The 13251-nt window shown below is 48.7% G+C and overlaps 8 non-coding genes across 8 annotated transcripts; all 8 read right to left on the bottom strand.

The window, feature by feature from the left end:
- Positions 1-51: 51 nt before the first annotated feature.
- TRNAR-ACG (transfer RNA arginine (anticodon ACG)) lies at positions 52-124 on the bottom strand. The gene has a single exon. It is a non-coding gene; the product is annotated as a tRNA-Arg (tRNA).
- Positions 125-2981: 2857 nt separating this feature from the next.
- TRNAR-ACG (transfer RNA arginine (anticodon ACG)) lies at positions 2982-3053 on the bottom strand. The gene has a single exon. It is a non-coding gene; the product is annotated as a tRNA-Arg (tRNA).
- A 2038-nt stretch (positions 3054-5091) lies between these two features.
- On the bottom strand, positions 5092-5164 carry TRNAR-ACG (transfer RNA arginine (anticodon ACG)). Its single transcript has one exon. It is a non-coding gene; the product is annotated as a tRNA-Arg (tRNA).
- Positions 5165-6983: 1819 nt separating this feature from the next.
- TRNAR-ACG (transfer RNA arginine (anticodon ACG)) lies at positions 6984-7056 on the bottom strand. The gene has a single exon. It is a non-coding gene; the product is annotated as a tRNA-Arg (tRNA).
- Positions 7057-9172: 2116 nt separating this feature from the next.
- TRNAR-ACG (transfer RNA arginine (anticodon ACG)) lies at positions 9173-9245 on the bottom strand. The gene has a single exon. It is a non-coding gene; the product is annotated as a tRNA-Arg (tRNA).
- A 1011-nt stretch (positions 9246-10256) lies between these two features.
- Positions 10257-10329, bottom strand: TRNAR-ACG (transfer RNA arginine (anticodon ACG)). Its single transcript has one exon. It is a non-coding gene; the product is annotated as a tRNA-Arg (tRNA).
- Positions 10330-11245: 916 nt separating this feature from the next.
- On the bottom strand, positions 11246-11318 carry TRNAR-ACG (transfer RNA arginine (anticodon ACG)). Its single transcript has one exon. It is a non-coding gene; the product is annotated as a tRNA-Arg (tRNA).
- Positions 11319-12232: 914 nt separating this feature from the next.
- Positions 12233-12305, bottom strand: TRNAR-ACG (transfer RNA arginine (anticodon ACG)). Its single transcript has one exon. It is a non-coding gene; the product is annotated as a tRNA-Arg (tRNA).
- Positions 12306-13251: the final 946 nt, after the last annotated feature.

Here is a 13251-nt window from a genome sequence, read left to right as displayed (position 1 = left end):
GTGTCGACTGGTGCTCCAACGCACTGCCAGTGGAAGCAAAGAGAAAAGCCTCGATCCTGCCAGGATTCAAACCTGAAATCTTCTGATCCGTAGTCAGACGCGTTATCCATTGCGCCACAGGACCGATTGTCATCAAAAATGAGAGGACTTTTCTGCGATGGGGTTATGGGGTTATCCAAGGGAGAGCGGGGGGGGGGGGGGAGGAGGGGCGGCACTGGCTGGTCTTCCAATTGATGTAGTCTCTCCACCGTATGCCCGTTCTGGTGGGTAAGTGTCGATCTGCATGGTCTCCCCAACGCATGCTGCTACTGTCGTTATGTGTACGTTGATGAGGCTCTTGAGCTTTATTGGGTAATACAACGAACACAGGATAATCAAGGTTAACAGTCCCACGTGAGTGTTCTGCATAGAATGTCGATAGGTTAAAATATACTCCTGCCGCTGAGTGGTGCTATAAACACAGGTAAACGAAAAAAGTTTGATCATGTGCAGAGCAACGGTAGAATATGAAAGCATAAACAACATGATTGAAATGCCCCTGGCGTGTAATACAAGTCCATGAAGAACAGCGTCATTCAGGCTAGCCGATCTATCGATATGCCGACTGGTGCACCGACGCACCGCCAGCGGAGGCGATGAGAGAAGCTGCGATCCTGTCAGGATTCGAACCTGGAATCTTGTGATCAGATCAGATCTGATCTTCAGTCAGACGCGTTATCCATTGCGCCACAGGATCGATTTATCGGGCAGAAGGGGAGGGTATTTCGGGGAGACGAAAGAAGAGCGAGGGGGGGGGGAGGCTGGGAACCAGGCATCAGGAAGGCCTGAAATGCCCCCTGATCAAGGTCCGCTTGAAAGGACACATAAATGCCGTTTGCTCTTCCAACACGGCCGAAAACGAGGTATATGCTCATTTTGCTTGATCTTGTTGAAATTGGCATCCAATGTGGAATATAACCCGGGGAGGCTATTTCGCATCCCGTCGCGTTGTGAACTTGAGTCCACGAACCTTTGAGAAAAAAGTGGGAGAGGGCCGGTGAGAAAGCTGTTTTGTTTTTGGATGCATGGCAATCCACTGTTCACTGCTTAACACCAAGATCTATGCTTGGACGGCCGAAAAATCTGGTGGATGCATGTTTCGCTGGACCAGTTGAAACAAGTTTCGACACCGAACAATGCAAGCTTGAATTCCAACCATTTTAGCCTTTCACAACCTGAAGCTGTGTGATTTCCATGTTAGTTTCATGCAGGAATCTGTCCTAGAATGGTTTTATCCACAACAAGACGCGTTATCAATTGCACCACATAATCAACTACCAATATTTGGAGGTGAGCTATTCTTCTGCAGGAACAATACATGAGATCATTGATGAAATGTGGATTGAGGGAGGGAGGGGCGGGGGGCAAGTCATGAGCTACGCTAGTGCGCAAGAAAACGAAACATTGAAAATCTTATCTTTTGCATTATTTTTTGTACCAATGGCACCGAATCTGCGAAGCCAACCCAATTCAAAATTTTTAGGGGATCCAGGTATTCCATAAAATCCTACAAATGCAGCTACTGATGCCACAACGTGCATTCAGCTACAACTGAAAAGTCAAAAAAATAAGATGTGCCCGTTTGTGTATTTTCCAACCACGCTGTCATAAATCATGGGGCAATGCTCTGGAACATTCTAGAGGCATTCAACAGGACGTTTTCATAAGGTGAAATATCGCGTTAGCCACAGGCGTAATGCATTGGTGCGTATGGGAGGAGTGACAGGAGGAGCAAGCTGATGTAAGGGGTTACACTGATCGGTCTGTTTCTCACCGCCGTATGCCTGTACTGTTTGTTCTCAGCGCCGTATGCCTGTACTGTTTGTTCTCACCGCCGTATGCCGTACTGTTTGTTCTCACCGCCGTATGCTGTACTGTTTGTTCTCACCGCCGTAATGGCTGTTACTGTTTGTTCTCACCGCCGTATGCCTGTTCTGTTTGTTCTCACCGCCGTATGCCTGTACTGTTGGCATTTTGCAACTGGCGCGGTCTCTCCACCGCTGATGTCTGCACTGGTGTGCTGCGTCAGTTTGATACAGTCGCTCCAACTGCAATGCCTTTTCCTGGTGTGCTCTGACCATTGGCATGGTTTCTCCACTGTAAATCTAGTCTGGTGTGTTCTTGCAACAGGTATAGTCTCTCCACCGTATGTCTACACGGTATGAAGTATCGATCGATATGGTCTCTCCATTATATGCTTGTGATGGTGGGTAGTGCCGGTCAACGTGTCGTTCCATCGTATGCCTGATAATTCAAGAGATCATTGATGAAATGTGGATTAACTGAGGAAGAATCGGGCCATGAGCTATGCTAGTGTCGCGAGAAAAACAAAGCATTGACATTCTATCTTTTGCATGCTTCTAATACAAATGATATCAAATATGCGAATCCCACCCCATTCAAAATGTTATGCGGGATCCATCTATTGCATGAATTCCTACAAAAGCAGCATTATTTACTCCAAGGATCGGGATGCAACTGAACAGGCTAAAGTAGCTGTGTTCCTTTTCTGTATTTTCTTTCCACGCCGTCACAAATCATGAGGCAGTGCGCTTCAATATTCTAGACGCTTTAAAGTTAAAAAATTCAACAGGACGTTTTCACAGTGTGAAACATGGACGTTATGCACAGAGCTAATGCATGGTGTGTATGTGTGGGAGGAGGGCCGGGGAGGCAAGCTGGGGTTAGGGTATGCTGACTGGTTGTGATCTCCCCACCGTTGATGTCTGCACTGGTGTACTGTTGTCTTCCGTTGTGTGTCCTGTCCTGGTGAGTTCTAACCATTGGTATGGTCTCTCCACTGTATGCCTGTGTTCTGGTGGGCTGTGCTGGTCAGTGTGGTCTCTTCGCCGTATGCCGGGAGCAACGTCATTTAGATTGTGCGAATATGGCTGCGCTGTCTGGCGCGTCGACGCACGCCAGGGGAACAATAGGAAAGGTCCCGATCCTGCCAGGATTCGAACCTGGAATCTTCTGATCCGTAGTCAGACGCGTATCCATTGCGCCACAGGACCGGTTTGCAATGCAGGAAGGGCGAGTATTTCGAGAGGGGGGCGGGGGCGCAATTTAACGGTGTGTGGTTAGGGATCAAGCAAGCTTAACGTGGTCCTTGGTCCGGTCCGATTGAAAGGGTATAGGAATTCTATGCGCTGTCCAAACATGGCCAAAAACACGGGACTTTGTTTGTTTTACTTGATCTTGGTGACATTCGCATAAAATGCGGAACCTGGCGCGGGGGGGGGGGGGGAGAGCTCCTATCCAGTCGCGTGAGGGCTTTCACATCTAGTCAGTACATGCTTTTCGCAGAAAAGGTCCGGAACGGTTGTACACGTTTCTACACTGAACACCCGGCCCAGACCCATTTCAGCTTTTTGTGCTTTGAAATGTGGCGCTTCCCTGGTTGGCTTCATGCATACACAAGTAGTTGCGCTATTTATGCATTTGATGGTAATGAATACGCCTTTATAATTATCAAAAATACATTGGATGCTAATACATACATACATATATATATATATATTATATATATAATATATATATAATATATATATGCCATAAATTGCGCAAATCATGCCATGCCAAAGATCCATACCAATGGGACTGCCAAACTCCACTACACGCTAAGCAAGTTAAGACAAGTACGTGTACGTAAAACACCAAGGGCGATGCCCTGCTTTCGGTCTTGTTTTACTCACTACATCAGAATTGATTGCAAAAGCTGTTCGTCACTGTTATACTAAGCAACAGGAGCTTTTGCAAATTATTTGCAACCATCGATCCTGTACGAAGCAGCATATTATGCGGCCAATGTCCTCATTTCACAAAAAAGCAACAGAAGTTGCATTATCTACATGTATCTTTATATATATATATATATATATATTATATATATAATATATATATTAGATATATATATGCATATATGTGTACTGATGATCTGTGCTCATCGGTTCCACCGTATGTCTGCAGTGAATGACTATAGATTGGGGTGGTGTCTCCACCCTAAGCCTGCACTGATGGGTTTACCAATCCGTGTAGTCTCTCCAACGTACGCCGGTGCTGGTGGGTTTATCAATCCGTGTAGTCTCTCCACCGTAAGCCGGTGCTGATGGGCTTACCAATCCATGTGGTCTCTCCACGTACGCCGGTGCTGGTGGGTTTATCAATCCGTGTAGTCTCTCCACCCTAAGCCTGCACTGATGGGTTTACCAATCCGTGTAGTCTCTCCAACGTACGCCGGTGCTGGTGGGTTTTATCAATCCGTGTAGTCTCTCCACCGTAAGCCGGTGCTGATGGGTTTACCAATCATGTGGTCTCTCCACTGTATGCCTGTGCTGATGGGTTTACCAATCCGTGTACTCTCTCCACTGTACGCCTGTGCTGATAAGTTTACCAATCCATGTAGTCTCCCCACCGTATGCCGGTGCTGGTGGTTTTATCAATCCGTGTAGTCTCTCCATTGTTGGCCTGTGGTGTTGGGTTTAACAATCCATGTAGCCTCTCTACCATAGCCGGTGCTGGTGGTCTTACCAATCCGTGCAGCTTCTCCACAGTATTCCTGTGCTGTTGGGATTGCCAATCCGTGTAGTCTCTCCAACGTACCCCGGTGCTGGTGGGTTTATCAATCCGTGTAGTCTCCACTGTACGCCGGCGCTGGTGGGTCGCGCCGATCGGTGTAGTCTCCCCACTGTATGTTGCTGCTGTCGTTATATTTTTTATCATTGTGTCGTTGTTGCGTTAACACGATAATGACGCTTTGAAACATCAATGTGTAATGCAACGCAAGCACGATAGCATAAGTTCACAGTCTGACATAAGCATCCTACATACAATACCGATACGTTGGAATATACCGACCACTAATTGCTGCTGTAAACACAGGCGAACGAAAGAAGTTGAAATATGTACAGAGCAGCGGTACGGTATAAACGGGTGCACAGCTTTATTAAAATTCACATGGTGTGCGACAGAAAGTAACGAAGAACAACCATATCTTGATCGTGCAACATATCGTTGGGCCGACTGGTGTGCACCGCCAGCAGATAAAAGCACCGATCCTGCCAGGATTCGAACCTGGAATCTTCTGATCCGTAGTCAGACGCGTTATCCATTGCGCCACAGGACCAACTGGCACTGGTTAGAGGGGAATTATTCCGGCGAAAGGGGCAATAAAAGGGGGACAGGGGTTCGAAAACCTGGTTGAACTTGTCTATGACAGATGGCAGAATTGGTGGGCGTGGGATAAGGGCTTAAAGGGCCAGAAACTGTAAGTATGGTGGACAAAGGAAGTCTCTTACTGTCTAGTAGATTTGAGCACAAACGGCTCAAATCTCAAACTCCGCGAAATCGGACGGCCTTCCACGACGTGATACCAGATCCAGCCGAGTCATAAATTTATGCATATGAGCATGTTGAGTTAAGATGAAAACGAGAGTAAAGCTCGATAACTGACTTGAACGATGCGATGTTTGCTATTGATGTATGTCTTTGTTTCGCTCAGATATAATTAGTGTGCAAATGGATTCATCATCGTTAATCCAAGCAGTAGAACCTTTTGGACAGGTCAAAGTCACATTACGCCCTGTTGGCAACTGCACGCACCAACTCTTGGTCTGTTCTTGACTGTTTTTTTTTTGTGCACAACAAAACCAAGGTTTGCTCGTGAAAGTCGCTTTACCAGCCCCTCCTGGTACGCTGAATGTCGATAACCGTTAGTGGAACGCTGAGCACGCTGAAGCGGAGCTGAACAATGAACTAAAACCTAGGAAAGAACCGTTCCGTCTGTAGCTTCGCTCTCATCTGTCAGGCTGAAGGCTGGGCGGAGGAGCGTCGTGACGGCGACAGTTTGGCCCTCCACTGCATGCCTGTCCCGGTGGGCCGCGCTAAATAGTGTGGTCTCTCCACTGTATGCCTATCCCGGTGGATCGTGCTAAATAGTGTGGTCTCTCCACCGTATGTCTATTCAAGTGTGTTGCGCCTAACGACGTGGTCTCTCCGCCGTATGCCTGTACTGGTGGGTTGTGCTGATTGGCGAAGTCTCTCCACCGTATGCCTGTACTGGTGGGTTGTGCTGATTGGCGAAGTCTCTCCACCGATGGCTGCACTGATGTGTTGTACTGACATGTATTGTCTTTTCACCGTACTCCCGTACTGGTGTGTTGTACTGACCCGTACTGTCTTTCCACCGTATGCCTGTGCTGAGTTGTTGTATCGCTATTGCTGTACATTTTGATGTAATTTCTCCACCGTATGCTGTTGATAGTGTTATTTGCGCGCTGAGGGCACTCCAAACTTCATTGGATGTAAAAGTATCTTAGGGATATTAGCTTGATATTCATTTAATTCGGTTGTTCTAAGAGGCCTGTTCTTCCCAACGCACGCCTATCCAGGCTGGTTGCCTTGAAACTTATCGCGTCTCCGACGAGTGCCTGCAAGGATTGACTGTACTGATTGGGGTGTGTATGGCTGCAATGATGGGATTAACAATAGTGCAGTCTCACCACGATATGCCTTTGCTGGTGGGCCGACCATTGGGGTAGTCTCTCCACCGTATGCCTTTGCTAGTGGGCCCACCATCGGCGTAGTTTCTCCACCGTATGCTGCTGCCATCGTTATTAGCACGATGAGGAGGCTCTTGAGCTTCATGGGGTAGCATAACGAACGCAGGGTACCCCAGGTTTTCAGTCAAAATTAAGTGTCATGCTTACAGTACCGATACGTTGGAACATACCGACCACTGACTGCTGCAATAAACACATGTGAGCGAAAGAAGTTGGAACATTTTCAGAGCAACAACGCGATATGAACGGATGAACAGCATTACTGAAATGCACATGGCGTGCAATACAGAAGAATGACGAACAATACCATGCAGACTAGCCGGTATATCTCTGTGCCGACCGGTGCGCCGACGCATCGCCAGGGGGACGCACCGAGAAAAGCTGCGATCCTGCCAGGATTCGAACCTGGAATCTTCTGATCCGTAGTCAGACGCGTTATCCATTGCGCCACAGGACCGTGCAGGGTGGTGAATAGGGGGACAATTCCGGCGCAGAGAGTTTTGTAAGGGAGGGGGGGGGGAAGTTAGGATGCTTGGAAAGCTTTATGACCTGGTTGATGACAGGTGGAATGAAGACCGCTGGTTGGGGGACTAGAGTGTCCAAGAACTATCAATACGTTGGAAAGACTTACTTACTTACTTTTACTTTCTGGTATGAGTGCAAATGGAATGAAGTCCGCGGAATATGGCCACTTTCAATGACGTGCGGGATTTACCCGTTCCATACATAAATACAAATGAACATATCAAGTTACGCTGAGCACGAGAATAAAACCCAATGAAACATCTCGAGCCATACTTTATTATTTATGTGTATTTTTGCCTTACTCCGGCAGAGCTCGCGAGTAAATGCCTTTCACCATTGTGGAGCCAAGGATGATACGATTTTGCTTATGCGAAAAGTTGCAATGCCCTCTGTTAGCAAACACATCCATCAACTGAAGGTCCAAACCAGATTTGTGGTGGTAATAGACAGCGCCCTCTTTTAACAGAAGGGCATTCACTAGAACTTCGCGTTTCCGGTGCTCTCTGCAGGCAAACCCAACATTGTGTTGTCCCGTAAGCCTCTTGCAACATCGTCTACCACTTATGATTGACGAATGCTGCAAGTACCTACGGATGGTGCACATTCTGACTGTTCCAGTATTCGACACTTAACAAATCATATTCGGCTTCTCCAGCAAGAAAGTATCACATAAACAATGTCAAATAGTAGTTTAGACCGTGTATTTACCTTTTTCGCCATTGTCCAAGGTGTACCGTCGCTTTTTCAGTTAACCAGGCCGGCTATGTGAGCTTGCAATGGCACCAAACATCTTGACTGCAGTTCCGTAACAGTTTATACCCTTCGAACTATCCAAAAATGCGCTCCTTTATTGCTGAAAACTTACGGTCAGCGACCCGTGTTCGCGAAGGTGCTTGTTTCTGAGAACGTAACGTCTATGACAGGTCACCCACCCCCACTTAAAAGATTGTTGCTTACTCATATTTCAAGCAATGATTATATACTTATCAAGCTCCCAAACATGATGATATAACGATAAAAACGACATTACCGTGCCAACATTGGCTACCTTGTCCTCATTTGAGTTTTCAAGCTATCGCTTAAGAGTGGAAAGATAGCAGAACATTCCTGGCACGTGATCACCTCGTAATCATAGGTGCAGTTTGAAACGGCGCGTATCGACAATGTTACCAATGTTTGCTTGAGAACATCGCTGAGCCAGCCCCGCCTGGCTTAATGAAGGTCGGCAACTGTTAGCAGAACTCTAAACACGCTGCAGCCGAACTGAACTCTGCACTAAGGCCTAAGAAAGAATCGCTCTGTTTGTGGTCTCGCTGCCATCAGTCAGGCTAAAGTCTCTGCGAAGAAACACAGTGATGGCGACAGTTTGACTCTTCGCCGTATGCCTATCCAGATGGGTTGCGCTAAATAGTGTGGTCTCTCCGCCGTATGTCTACACAGATGGGTTGTGCTAAATAGTGTGGTCTCGCCGCCGTATGTCTATTCAGATGGGTTGTGCTAAATGATGTGGTCTCTCCGCCGTATGTCTATCCAGATGAGTTGTGCTGATTAGTGTGGTGTCTCCGCCGTATGTCTATCCAGATGGGTGCTGCTGATCAGTGTGGCCTCTCCGCCGTATGCCTATCTAGATGGGTTGTGCTGATCAGTGTGGTCTCTCCGCCGTATGTTTATCCAGGTGGGTTGTGCCGATCAGTGTTGATCTACGCTGGTGTATTCTGCCAATTGGTGTAGTGTCCATCGTGTGGCTGTTGGGGTTGCTTGTGCTGATCGGTGTGGCCTCTCCGCCGTGCGCCGGTACTGGTGGGTCGCTCAAACTGATAAAATCTGCCCACCATATACATGCCCTGGTGCACTGTGCCAACAAACGTGATCTCTCCTCTCCATGCCCGTCCTAGTGGGTCTTGTTGATCAGCGTGGTCTCCGCACCATATGCCTGTACAGCGTGGTCTCCGCACCATATGCCTGTACTGTTAGGATGTGCTGACCGACATATCGCTCTGTAGACCGTTGCGCCCACGCACCGCCAGCGGAGGCAATGAGAAAAGCTTCGATCCTGCCAGGATTCGAACCTGGAATCTTCTGATCCGTAGTCAGACGCGTTATCCATTGCGCCACAGGACCAATTGGCGGCGAGCAGAGGGGAGCGATTCCGGCGAGAGGGGTAATAAAAGGGGGAGAGGGGTTATGACTCTCCACCGTATGTCTATACAGTTGGGTTGTGCTGATCAGTGTGGCTTCTCCACCGTATATTTATCCATGTGGGTTGTGCCATTTTATATGGTGTCTACTGCACGCCTGTCCGAGTGTGTTGTGCCAAGTGGCGTAGTCTCTCCACCGTATGCCTGCACTGGCGGGTTGTGCTAGCTGGTGTGGTCTCTCCACTGTAGCCTATCCAGGGGAACTGTGCCTAATCGATGTGATCTATCCATCGTGTGCCTGTGATGGTGCATTGCTGCATTACTTTAGTGTCGTCTCTCCACTGCATGCGGTTGACACCAGTTTGTGCGCGGAAGCTACTCCGAATGTGCTTCAGTGGAGCTAAAAAGATCACAGAATTATTAGCTTGCTGCTCTGTTTGTTTGGTTGTGATACCAGGTTTGTTATTTCCACTGCGTGTCTGTCCCGGCGGGTTGTGCTAAGAGATGTGGTCTCTCCAACGTTTTTCTACGCTGGTTCTTATGCAAATGTTATGCGGTCTCTCCAACGTATGTCTACGCTGGTGTGTTATGTGAAGGTTGTGTTGTCTCTCCAGCGTATGCCTACTTTGATGCATTATGCCAATGTGGGGTGGTTTACCCAACGTATACCTACGCTGGTGCGTTATGCCGATGTTATGTGGTCTCTCCAACGCATGCCTACGCTGATGTCTTTTGCAAATTGGTGTGGTCTCCTCGCCGTACGCCGTACTGGTGGGTTGTTCCAACTGGTATGGTCTGTCCACTGCATACCTCTACTGGTGCACTGTGCCAATTAATGTGATCTCTCCGCTGTATGGCTGTACTAGTGGGTTTTGTTGATTGGTGTGGTCTCTGTACCATATGCCTGTACCGGTAGGCCGTGGTGACCACCATATCTATCGTTCCGCCGACTAGTGCGCCCATCCATCGCCGGCGGAGCCAATGAGAAAAGCTCCGATCCTGCCAGGATTCGAACCTGGAATCTTCTGATCCGTAGTCAGACGCGTTATCCATTGCGCCACAGGACCAATTGGCGGCGAGAAGAGGGGAGCGATTCCGGCGATAGGGGTAATAAAAGGGGGAGAGGGGTTATGACTCTCCTCCGTATGTCTAGCCAAGTGGGTTGTGCCGATCATTGTGATTTCCCCACCGTATATTTATCCATGTGGGGTGTGCCATTTTATATGGTGTCCATTGCACGCCTGTCCGAGTGTGTTGTGCCAAGTGGCGTAGTCCCTCCACCGTATGCCGGCACTGGTGGGTTGTGCTAGTTCATGTGGCCCGCCGCTGTAGCCTATCCAGGGGAACTGTGCCTAATCGATGTAATCTATCCACCGTGTGCCTGATAGATAGAAAGATGGCAGAATTATTGGCCTGTTGCTCTGTTTATTTGGTTGTGATAAGAGGTTTGTTCTTTCCACTGCGTGTCTGTCCCGGCGGGTTGTGCTAAGAGATGTGGTCTCTCCAACGTTTTTCTACGCTGGTTCTTATGCAAATGTTATGCGGTCTCTCCAACGTATGTCTACGCTGGTGTGCTATGTGAAGGTCGTGTTGTCTCTCCAGCGTACGTCTACTTTGATGTATCATGTCAATGTTAGGTGGTTTCCCCAACGTATACCTACGCTGGTGCGTTATGCCAATGTTATGTGGTCTCTCCAACGCATACCTACGCTGATGTCTTTTGCAAAATGGTGTGGTCTCTCCACCGTGCACCGGTACTGGTGGGTTGTTCCAACTGGTATGGTCTGTCCACTGCATACCTCTACTGGTGCGCTGTGCCAATTAATGTGATCTCTCCGCTGTATGCCTGTACTAGTGGGTTTGTTGGATTGGTGTGGTCTCTGTACCATATGCCTGTACTGGTAGGCCGTGGTGACCGACATATCTATCGTTCCGCCGACTAGTGCGTCCATCCATCGCTAGCGGAGCCAATGAGAAAAGCTCCGATCCTGCCAGGATTCGAACCTGGAATCTTCTGATCCGTAGTCAGACGCGTTATCCATTGCGCCACAGGACCAATTGGCGGCGAGAAGAGGGGAGCGATTCCGGCGATAGGGGTAATAAAAGGGGGAGAGGGGTTATGACTCTCCACCGTATGTCTAGCCAAGTGGATTGTGCCGATCAGTGTGATTTCTCCACCGTATATTTATCCATGTGGGGTGTGCCATTTTATATGGTGTCTACTGCACGCCTGTCCGAGTGTGTTGTGCCAAGTGGCATAGTCTCTCCACCGTATGCCTGCACTGGTGGGTTGTGCTAGTTCATGTGGCCCGCCGCTGTAGCCTATCCAGGGGAACTGTGCCTAATCGATGTAATCTATCCACCGTGTGCCTGATAGGTAGAAAGATGGCAGAATTATTGGCCTGTTGCTCTGTTCATTTGGTTGTGATAAGAGGTTTTTTCTTTCCACTGCGTGTCTGTCCCGGCGGGTTGTGCTGAGAGATGTGGTCTCTCCAACGTTTTTCTACGCTGGTTCTTATGCAAATGTTTTGCGGTCTCTCCAACGTATGTCTACGCTGGTGTGCTATGTGAAGGTTGTGTTGTCTCTCCAGCGTATGCCTACTTTGATGTCTTATGCCAATGTGGGGTGGTTTCCCCAACGTATACCTCCGCTGGTGCGTTATGCCATGTTATGTGGTCTCTCCAACGCATGCCTACACTGATGTCTTTTGCAAAATGGTGTGGTCTCTCCACCGTGCACCGGTACTGGTGGGTTGTTCCAACTGGTATGGTCTGTCCACTGCATACCTCTACTGGTGCGCTGTGCCAATTAATGTGATCTCTCCGCTGTATGCCTGTACTAGTGGGTTTGTTGATTGGTGTGGTCTCTGTACCATATGCCTGTACTGGTAGGCCGTGGTGACCGACATATATATCGTTCCGCCGACTAGTGCGTCCATCCATCGCTAGCGGAGCCAATGAGAAAAGCTCCGATCCTGCCAGGATTCGAACCTGGAATCTTCTGATCCGTAGTCAGACGCGTTATCCATTGCGCCACAGGACCAATTGGCGGCGAGCAGAGGGGAGCGATTCCGGCGAGAGGGGTAATACAAGGGGGAGAGGGTTATGACTCTCCACCGTATGTCTATACAGTTGGGTTGTGCTGATCAGTGTGGCTTCTCCACCGTATATTTATCCATGTGGGTTGTGCCATTTTACATGGTGTCTACTGCACGCCTGTCCGAGTGTGTTGTGCCAAGTGGCGTAGTCTCTCCACCGTATGCTTGCACTGGTGGATTGTGCTAGCTGGTGTGGTCTCTCCATTGTAGCCTATCCAGGGAAACTGTGCCTAATCGATGTGATCTATCCACCGTGTGCCTATGATGGTAGGTTGTGCTAGTTCGTGTGGCCCGTCCACTGTAGCCTATCCAGGGAAACTGTGCCTAATCGATGTGATCTCTCCACCGTATGCCTGCACTGGTGGGCTGTGCTAGTTGGTGTGGTCTCTCCATTGTAGCCTATCCGGGGGAACTGGGCCTAATCGATGTGATCTATCCACCGTGTGCCTGTGATGGTGGGTTGTGCTAGTTCGTGTGTTCCGTCCACTGTAGCCTATCCAGGAAAACTGTGGCTAATAGATGTGATCTGTCCACCGTGTGTCTGTGATTATGTATTGCTGCATTGCTTTAGTGTCGTCTCTCCACCGCATGCGGTTGACACCAGTTTGTGCGCGGAAGCTACTCTGAATGTGCTTCAGTGGAGCTAAAAAGATCACAGAATTATTAGCTTGCTGCTCTGTTTATTTGGTTGTGATAAGAGGTTTGTTCTTTCCACTGCATGTCTGTCCCGGCGGGTTGTGCTAAGAGGTGTGGCATCTCCAATGCTTTTCTGCCATGGTGTCCTACGCCAATTTTATGCGGTCTCTCCAACGTATGCATACGCTGGTGTGTTATGTGAAGGTTGTGTGGTCTCTCCAGCGTATGTCTACTTTGATGCATATTCCTGGGGGT

The sequence above is a fragment of the Pollicipes pollicipes genome, unplaced genomic scaffold (genome assembly GCF_011947565.3).
Source record: "Pollicipes pollicipes isolate AB1234 unplaced genomic scaffold, Ppol_2.1 Scaffold_6052;HRSCAF=7182_pilon_pilon_pilon, whole genome shotgun sequence".
In the NCBI taxonomy this organism is placed as follows: Eukaryota; Metazoa; Arthropoda; class Thecostraca; order Pollicipedomorpha; family Pollicipedidae; genus Pollicipes; species Pollicipes pollicipes.
Note: the sequence above shows the minus strand (reverse complement) of the source record. Positions and strands in the feature narration are given on the sequence as shown.